The 8,797-nt window shown below is 45.0% G+C and overlaps 1 protein-coding gene across 1 annotated transcript in view; it reads right to left on the reverse strand.

Moving 5' to 3' along the window:
- Positions 1-8,486, reverse strand: part of l1cama (L1 cell adhesion molecule, paralog a) — a 35,461-nt gene extending 26,975 nt beyond the window's left edge. Inside the window, exon 1 of the mRNA XM_083675809.1 lies at positions 8,378-8,486. The gene's annotated coding sequence lies outside the window, so the exon portion shown is untranslated. The remainder of the gene's footprint in view (positions 1-8,377) is intronic.
- Positions 8,487-8,797: the final 311 nt, after the last annotated feature.

Below are 8,797 nucleotides of genomic sequence, written 5' to 3' on the forward strand. Positions count from 1 at the left end.
GGTCAGCAGGTAGGTCTGCCAAGACATGGCTTGCATGTGTCCACTCATCATTTTCACAATAACTATGTAGGAAAGTGGTTGCAGTAGCAGTAATAGCTAAGGCCAAGAGTTTTTCCTTTTTCCTAACCATGTGACCTGACCAAGAAAATCATGTGGCCCTGCATAGAATATCCAATGCAGGCAACCTGAGAAGGAGAAGTGTTCTGTGACACTTGTAGAAGCACCTGAGGGGTAGTCTGGGAGGACATCCGAGACACAGTAACGCCCCTGTCACAAACATTTACTGTTTGTTGTTGTTGTTGTTTCCCCGGCACCACAGGCTGATAACACTATTCTGATAGCCATAAATAAAACAGACGGGTAGTCAGACAGGGGAGGGAAGGATGGAGAGGGTGGAAGAGAGAGAGAAAGGGGGAGGGAGGGGGAGAGAAAGACAGAGAGAGGGAGGTAGGGGAGAGAGAGGGAGGGAGGGAGGGAGGGGGAGAGAGAGGGATGGATGGAGGGGGAGAGAGAGACAGAGAGAGGGAGGTAGGGGAGAGAGAGGGAGGGAGGGAGGGAGGGGGAGAGAGAGGGATGGATGGAGGGGGAGAGAGAGACAGAGAGAGGGAGGTAGGGGAGAGAGAGGGAGGGAGGGAGGGAGGGGGAGAGAGAGGGATGGATGGAGGGGGAGAGAGAGACAGAGAGAGGGAGGTAGTGGAGAGAGAGGGAGGGAAGGAGGGGGAGAGACAGAGACAGAGAGAGAGAGAGAGAGACAGAGAGAGAGAGAGAAAATGCCTTGAGGGAGAGCAGAAATAGGAGAGGTTAGAGAGGAGAATAAAGACACACACATTCAATATAAAGCCATATGGAGTTCTTTATCTGCCTGTCCTAGGATATATTCATGTGTTGTCATTAGTATCAGAGTATGATTATGTAAACAGTCTGAGTGGATGCAGGTGAGCAGAGTGTGTGTCTGTGTGTTTTGATGGCAGGTGTGCATTTGCCTCTGTGCACTGTGACATTTCAATCGCTACAGGCATCTCTCTCTCCCTCTTCCAACTCCCCTCCCTCCCATCTGCTATCTCACTGCCTCACTCCCGCTTCCTCTCTCCCTCTCTCTCTCTCTCTCTCTCTCTCTTACCCCCTCTCCCCATCTCTCTATTTTCCCATCTCTATCTCTCTTCTCTCTCTCTCTTCCACTCGCACCATATTCTAAGAAATCGATATAGTCCCATCTCAGACCCTGCTTTCTCTCACACACTCTCTCTCTCTCTCTCTCTCTCTCTCTCTCTCTCTCTCGTTAGCCCCAGAGCAGGATCACGTCCTAATAATATAATCAACACCACTAAAAGGTTACTGATGACAGACCTTTATTCTTTAGTTAACACAACGACCCCCCCCCCCCCGCCCCCCGCCCTCCCCCTCCCATACCCCACCCCATCACAGTAGCCTGGGGGGGTCACTTCTTTGCTGAACTATATAATTAGCTCATTAAGCTCGTTAGCGATGTCCGGGCCTCTGTCTAATCTCTCCTCTGATGGGTTTTGTCTCCTCCTTTCCCCCCTTGTCTTCCCCTCTTTCCCCTCCACCTCTCCCATCTGCTCCCTAATTTTACAGTCTCTCTGCCTTCCTCTCCTCTCTATACACTCACTGTAGTCTACTGAATACACTACACTACACTACACTACACTACACTACACTACACTCCTTCATCAGCACAGGTACTTTTTTCACTTCGCTGAACTTCAAGAGTGGAGTTCAAATCTAGGCTCGCTCCACTTCCGTGAGTCTGTATCCCCCTGTATGTATAATGTTTCTTCAAACAATAGCTCTTCCTAAAAGTTTGCCCACAAACATGGAGTCCAGTTAACCTTTGGAACTGCTGTGAGGAGGGGGATGATGGTTGATGTAAACAGACAGTTTTATAGTTGGATACACCACCTCATTATTTCAGGTCAGCGTATGCACGCCCAATTGCACTCACTCAAATCTAATAGGAATTCTAAAGAGACTGAATACAAATTCACTCGCAAACACACACACACACACACACACACACACACACACACACACACACACACACACACACACACACACACACAACCCCCGACTCAGGTACTGTAGTTGTGCAGTGTGTGAGGTACAGTAGTTGACCTCCTTCACCACGGCATTTACTGTTTAGCATAGGAGACAAGAGATGAGTTTATGTGCCATAAACATAGGATGTTGGAGTAGATTATATAAATGTCATGTAATCTCCATGCTATAATGGGTGCTGCTCAAAAGTATTCCTAAGATGGGTGTCCTGACCCTCTGAAGAAGAGGCGTATTATGGGTGGGGGAGGGAGTTGGATGGTGATATAGATAGAGAGATCAGTGGGTGTTCAAACTTGAAATCATGACTACCCAAGAACAATTGTACCATGCATACACTCAACCTGTAATTGATTCAAATGTATTCACCCACCTCCTCACAATGACAGTTGAAATGACAGTTGAAACTTAGGGGCAAGCAGAATGCAAGAATGCAAAAGCAGCTTTTTGAAAACATCACTTTTTCCTCAACATTCCATTGTTCTGGCATACAGTAGAAGTTGTACTCACTATTCTTCCTCTCTCTCTCTCATTTCCCCCCTCTCCCTCCTTCTTGTACTGCACCAAAATACAGAAACAGCTTTGAGACTTTTTTTGTTTTTTTAAAGCTGTGAGAATGCTTCATCAACATAATTTTCTACAGCCACATACAGAAGAAATTGCCCTCCCCATCTCTTCCTGTGTTGCCCCCTCTGCCCACTCCCCCAGTGTGGTGGGCGTTCTGTATAATGGGATGGCACAGTAGGTGAGATTAAATTAGCCCAGTCTATGGGGATTACACACACACTACAGAACTGATCCCCTCCCACACTCTGTAATCCAACGCTAATGAATATATATCGTGGCTGACACAGCAGCAAAATGCCTGCTGGAAACCCATAGTCACTCTTAATACATGCAGCAGTAAACTGTACCCAATTGTGCCCACAGAAAAATATCAGTATCAATATAAATTCAGTATACAGAGAAATGACTATATAACTTGCTCTTTCCATAGTCAGGGACAATATACTGTTGTATATTGAGTAAGTCAATGAATCAGTCAGCCATTCAATACCAAGCCGTCATCTTTCATTCAAACCATTGTTCTGAGCTCAACAGACAGCACTGTCACCTGACTGCTCCCTCAGATCCTCTGTGCAAACCCAAGGATCCGACCTCTAGAATACTCTACTGTACAGTGTACACAGCATTTCACTTCACATCACTGTGACTTATAGACCTAGCCACATGAATGAGTATGACAGTAGAAACATACTTCATCTCTGCATGCCTGAAGCAGTGGTGTTAATGTATTCTCTAGTACACAATAGTACATAAGATAGACCATAAGACACTGTGACACAGCAGAGAACTGAATAGTTATTATTCGTATGCCAATAGTCGGAATTGGTTGCTTACTGTAAAACATTCATGAGACCCACGCATCTGACACATGCTATGACTTTGACAAGGCTGTAACACACACACACACACACACACACACACACACACACACACACACACACACACACACACACACAGACACACACACACACACACACACACACACACACACACACACACACAGACACACACACACACACACACACACACACACACACACACACACACACACACACACACACACACACTTCCTTAACAGTCAACAGAACATTTCATACACACCCATAGTTAAGAAGTGAGCCACACAGAGGGGCGATTGAGTCTAATTTTAGTGATTGATTTGGCCTATGAACCCCCTTTGATAGGACTTGCATGTGGTAAGGCAGAAGGACGGAAGTGGGGGAATTCTTTCAGTGACTATTAGACAAAGTCATAATTGTGTCAGCGACAGAGCCAGAGGGAGGAAAGGGTCACGTCTGAAAGACGGGGAGAAGGTCAGAAAACAACGTTTCTCTTCATTTCTCCTTCTCTCATTTGCTCTTCCATCATCCCTATTATCTCTGACATGCTTGGTTTCCCGCTCTGTCTCTGTTTCTTGTTTATAACTGACTGAACAGAAGCCACTTCCTTTCATAAGACTATGTAATGAAGCGAACTTAGTTCAGGCAGGACACAAGTCAGTGCTAGCTGTCTATCAGGTGACAGATCAGCTGTCTACACATATGCACCTGAAACAATCACATGTTACAAATTGATATGGTGACCTATTTAAGTGCTTCTCTGTAGCCTACAATATTGTTGCTGGTCACGAGTGTTCCTGGCTGAACTGCATGTTTTTTGTGTTTATGTAGGATTCTAGTGACATTAGTTAAATCAAAAACAGGATTCATGCATTTTTCTGATTTAATCAAATTTTTTAGCTTTCCCTGTGACAGCTGTGCTCTCTAAATGGCTTGATTGTTTAACTTGTAGGGTTGTCTGACAAATTGTCTTATGACCTTAGATAAGGGAAATAGTTTTCATGATGTCCGCATTTTACAGTTTTGAGACAATTTCTTATTTGTTTCTCAAGGGACGTTCAATTTATCCCCCTCTCTCTCCCACACATGCCACATGAGAGATTTAACAAGGTTACTCACTCTATCAAATTAATTCCATTTCCAGATTTCTCAGCCACTGTTTGAACTCCATCTCCATCTACATTATAGGTTCAATTGTATAATTGGGTTCATTTTATTGGGCTTTGTCTGGGGGGGTTTCTGGGAACTCACAATAAGAATCTCAAGCAGCCATTACTCTGATTAGGGTGTGGAGAGAGAGGGGTTTGCTGCCCAACAATGCATTAATACAGACATGACATGTGAAACCATGTTTGCCACAGAAATGGAGGGAGGGAGAAGAGAGGCAGTAAAGGGTGGAATGGATTCCAAACGTGACAGGTCTGCTCTAGATGGGTAAGGAAGGTGAACAGGCTCTGTAAGTAATGGCTAGCGTTTGGTTCAAGGTTACTGGTCCTGAAGCACGCATCTACAATCTACTCTGCCTTGTTTCATCACATGCCTGATGTTCTAAATGCCCAGATTTCAGCCTCTCATTGTCCTAAAACCACCCACTACTTTTGAATATATCCAATCAATCCTCTTGTATATTCAGACACCCCTCCCTTCGCCTCCTCCCTTCCCCTTCGCCTGCCTATCCATCTGACCCTTCACTCCTTAAATCACGCTAACGTATTCTCCACCCCACCCCAACACATGTCTACATGATCCTCCCCCCCCCACACACACACTTGACACCCAGTCTGCATGGCCCCATCTGCAGAATGTAAATCAAACAGGCGTCACTGCAACCGAGGAGAACCCACTTCAGTCCTCACAGCACCACCATCTCAACACCAGTTTGTTAAAGACACACTGGAGCAGATACACCCATGGGTTAATCTGTGGAAAGTTAGCACCTGTCAGAGGAGCAAAGACAAACAAAGCTAAACACATGAAAGGGTGTCTTTATTTACACTTTCCCTTAAGATCCTGTTCCTGCTATTAACCCTTATTTTACCTTTAGTTCTACCTTCAATGTTCTATTCCCTAGAAACTAGTGCGTGGGGACTTTGATCTGGTACAAACGCTTAGATCAGGCACAGAGTCTGCAAGTGTGTTTGTTGTTTTGCAAGGATTATTCTACCAGGATGTGTGTGTGTGTGTGTGTGTGTGTGTGTGTGTGTGTGTGTGTGTGTGTGTGTGTGTGTGTGTGTGTGTGTGTGTGTGTGTGTGTGTGTGTGTGTGTGTGTGTGTAGGGAGCAGCATTGACTGGTACTATGGCCCTAAGGCAATAACAGGTGGCTGTGGAGCGTCTGGTGTAACACTGCTCTTCCCTGGAGTTACTCCTGACTGGCAGATTGAGAGCAGATTCCTTCTTTTACAGTTTAATGGCACCTCTCCATTCTAATGAGAGAGCACAGCTCAGCTGAATGAATAGCGAAAACATCTCCACCACATTAAACTCTATGATGTAAATAAATAAATAGGACAGTAAAATGTGAACCCACCTCTCTTTTGTACATGTGAATATTACTTGATGCATCATTGGTACAAATCATATCCTCTTTTCTTCTCCTCCCTCTAAAACCTTATTTTCAATTTCTCTTGCTGTCATCTTCTCAGCCATCCTCCCCTGTGACCTTGCCCTCCTTCTCTACTTCTGTTGATCCTCCTCCCTCCCACTTTTTTATCTCTCTCTCTTCAGACAATTTATCTACCAGCACATATATTACTGGACCTTGAGTGTTGTGCTTTTTAAATGGGAGCCCACACTACTGCTCTCTCTCTCTCTCTCTCTCTCTCTCTCTCTCTCTCTCTCTCTCTCTCTCTGTCTCGTCTTAAATCACTCAGCCCATCCATCCCTGTGTTAGAACAGCTCAATTAAACTTGTGGTGTCAGAGGGAGATTACATTCCGCGCCATAGCCAGGGTAATCACACTGTACACTCTACCACCGCAATCTGAAAGAACAACTCTGGCTACAGCTCCAGCCGCCCCTGAGTATCAAACTGGCTGCAAAAGCAATACACTTACGATTGCATTAAACAGTATGATAATGTGGAGAGAAGCAGTGTCTCTTGAGCATTTGCCTCAGCACACACACTTCAGCAGCGGCAGCTATATCTTGATCTATGGCGTGTGTGTATTTGTGTGTGTGTGTGTGTCCTGCAGTATGTTTATGGATGTCGTACAGATGGTAACAACTCACTGTCAGGAGCGTGTGTCCCCAGTCCCTGTGGGACAAGCTGCAGGGTACTGATGCATCGAGAGGGAAGAGTGTGTGCGTGCTCTGACGCTTGGTACCCAGCAGACTGAAAAACTCATACCATTTACCATGGGCTGCCAATTCTGGATTCTAGGTCTATAAATTGCATGAAAAATGACTATAACATTTTTCATTTCAAACTGGTCAGTAATACATGTGAGTGGATTCTACGGTGAAAGCTTTTTTTCTGGCACTTTGCCAGGTGTGTGCCTGCTCTCAAAGGCGCACCTTACAGTTCTTTAGGATTGCTGCCCCACCCATATTTTTCTCCTTCTCTCTCTCTCTTTCTCTCTCTCTCTCTCTCTCTCGCTCTCTCTCTCTTGCTCTCTCTCTCTCTCTCTCTCTCTCTCTCTCCCTTATAGCCATTCCCCTCCATCCCTGTCCCATCAGACAGTGTTTCAGGTTGTCTACAGAACAGAACACCGCCCCAGATCTGTCCTGTGGCCAGGGAACCAGAGACACTGCAGTAGGGACAGGAGTACTCTGTCCTACCATATATTAGACCTACATCCTCCAGACCACTGAATACCATTACAGCACAATGCAATCAGGAGCCATACTTAACAACATTATAGCACTGAGCGAGGTGGGGGAGGGGGACAACACAGGGGAAAAAAAGATAATACCAGTATCAAGGTAGCCGTACCCCCCCCAGTAGCAAGGTTAGAGACATGTGATGCAAAAAGAAGCACACTTGCTGTGGAAATGATTAAAGTTGGATGTATCAAACTAGGTTGGTATCAAACAGTGTCAAAAAAGGCATTACACAGGTGAAGTTGTGTTCCAAATATCTCTCATAGCAATATTGATATACTATCATTTGGGGGGAAAAAATTCTTATGATACTCAAAAAATCACCCCTCACTCAATGTAAAATATCACAAATTATAACTACTTGTTTGAACACTGATTTTGAACTTATTTCATGTCACACATGAAAGTTTAACGCAAACCAGCAAACCCATATCCTTAATGAGGATATGGGTTTGCAACAGCGCATAGCAATGCATTCAATATTAATAACAAGACAGACCCTGTTGCATGCATCGCACTGCACTCAGCAAAATGTATCAAGATGTACAAGAAGATTGTTTCCCTAGAAAATAATTTCAAACAATTCAACGAGATGTCTCATTTTGTGTACTTTCATGCTCACAATTACATCAAATAAAACATTTAAAAATTAAAAGTTATGTATCAAAAGGTAATACTTGACAACCAGTTAAAACAAAATGAAGATAAACACATTAGTCCATTTTAACAACAACATCAGCAGACCAGAGACATGTGAATATCATTACTTTGATCTTTGCATTCCATGTCAACACCCGAAACATTTTTGCCATACCCTACAAACAAATCTAAAGCAACAAATCAGATTACAATTCGGAATATCTACAGTACTGTAACTCTACTGAACCTACCACCACCACTCAACCATCAGCGACTACCATCTTGTGATGCAAATGGAACTGCAGATGTGACCAAGGTGTGATTTCATAATCAGCCACCTACACCCAACATTGCAATTATCCCCTTATTAATACCTCTCTCTCTCTCTCGTTAGTGACAAACTCCCATACTCATCTCTAATGGCTGCCATTCCCTCTTACCTCCACAGGTTAAAAAGATGGCCTCAGGGTTCCTCCTTCCTATGGCAACTCCTCGTGTCCTCCTTTTCTCCTTATCTAGTTCTTCCTTTTCTTCCTCTCTATCAAATTGATTGTGCCCACTCCTCTGTGCTGATGCTGCAGTGATACAAAAACACACCCTCTCCCAGCCGCTCTGCTCTCTCTCCCTCGTTCAGATTGGTTGCTTGCTAGAGGTGACATCACCCTTCTTCTCTGCCTCTCCCTCCCTCCTCTACCCCTCCCTCTCCGCTTTCTGTGGATTCTGACCATTCCTTTATTGTCTTCCTACCCCCCCCTTCCTCTCTTCATTCCCTCGGTGCACCCCTCCTCCCCCACCCCCCCCCCCCCCCCCCCCACCACCCCCCCCCCCCCCCACCCCATCTCTATCCCTCCCGCCCTTCT

Source organism: Argentina silus (assembly GCF_951799395.1).
Source record: "Argentina silus genome assembly, chromosome: 8".
Lineage (NCBI taxonomy): Eukaryota > Metazoa > Chordata > Actinopteri > Argentiniformes > Argentinidae > Argentina > Argentina silus.